This window comes from Pediculus humanus, genomic scaffold, assembly GCF_000006295.1.
Source record: "Pediculus humanus corporis 1103172107445 genomic scaffold, whole genome shotgun sequence".
Classification (NCBI taxonomy): Eukaryota; Metazoa; Arthropoda; class Insecta; order Psocodea; family Pediculidae; genus Pediculus; species Pediculus humanus.
The window spans coordinates 183,957-185,576 of record NW_002987066.1 but is presented as its reverse complement, the minus strand read 5'-3'; positions in this window follow the sequence as shown (position 1 = coordinate 185,576).

Sequence of the window (1,620 nt, the reverse complement as noted above, 5' to 3'; positions counted from 1 at the left end):
AAAACATAATACGTTCAATCAACGATTAAATGAAATTCACATTAAAAAAACGTATTTTTAAAAGGTTACGTAATCGCATAAGTTAAACATAAAAATTTAGGTTTTTTAAAAATCAAAAAAAAAACAAAAATTTTTTTTTTCCGACGTTAAATGGAAAAAAAAAAATTCGAAAGTAAATACATTTATGTATAAATAAAATTTTCGTCTGCTAACTTTCTTCAAATTGTACATTTCAACACTTTTATTATTATTATCATATTTTTATGAAAAAAAAAAAAAAATTATAAAAGCTTCCTTCCTCACATTAAATCAAATAAATTGCAATTTATTTAATTTAAAAAAAAGAGGAAATATACATAATGTTAAATAATTTCACCGCGCCATTGATTCAATAATGTTTACATACCAAAAAAAAAAATTTAGTTATTTAGGAGCCGATTGAGCAAAAACTTTCTTTTTTTTTTTTTAAGGAAAAATATAAACTTCGGTTTTTGCACAATCCTATGACCGAAATATTTTGACGACATTTTGAATCCGTTCCTTATTTTTTTTTTTTTTTAAAAAATTAAAGAAAAGTTTGACATTGTCATTGCCGCCATAACGAAAAAAATAGTTTAAGGAAGTTTTCATGTATGTAATAAAAAAAAACAAAAAAAAATTAGAACAAACTTTAAATACGTCAATTCCATTTTGATTAAAAAAAAAAGCCTGTTATTTCCGGGTATAAAAAAAAATCGTTTTTTATATTAATAATGATAATAATATAGATTAAATTGAAATCATGTTTTTTTTTTTTAGTTAAAACCAATGAGAATAATAAACAAAGGAAAACATTATTTTACTTAAAAAATTATTAAAAAAGTCTTTATGTAAATTTAAAGAGAGGTCAAGGGTAATAAGGCTGTCGTTAATTTTTTTGTAAAAATTTCCAAACGTCATAAATTCTTGTTTTTTTTTTTTTTTTTTGATTTGACGTAATCATTTATTTTACGTCAGAATGTTTTTTATGACGTAACAAAAAAAGGTAAATGACAAAAAAATTTTTTATTCCCTCTCCTTCCCCCCCTTTTTTCCCTACGAAAAGACTCTGATTAGGCAAAAAATACAAACTAAGACAATTCATAATATATTGTTAAAATACATTATGTTATCATTATTATTATCATTATTATTATTATACGTGAGTCGTGTGTGTGTGTGTGTGTGTGTGAAAATGTAAAATTATACTTTATATAAATTACCTTTTATAATAATAATAATAAAATATTGCAACATCACAAACCTAAACACACACAAGCCGAATCATTTACTTCGTGAATTTGTTTTTTTTCTTTTTTTTTTACCTAATGTTGGATGCACTGTAATTCATTTCGTTAAAAATAAGAAAAAAACAATTAAATTTAACTTTGAAAATAATTTTTTTTTTGAGTTATTAATAACGACAATTATTATTAATCATTGTAATGAAACATAAAAAAAAATTATTAAATACTCTCGTGTAATTAAGATTTGAACAAAAAAAAAAATTATTTTATGTAACTTATTAATATCACGTTTTTTTTAAATAACTTTTACGATACGAATTAATAAAATGTCGTGGTAGAAGAAACAAAAAAAAAA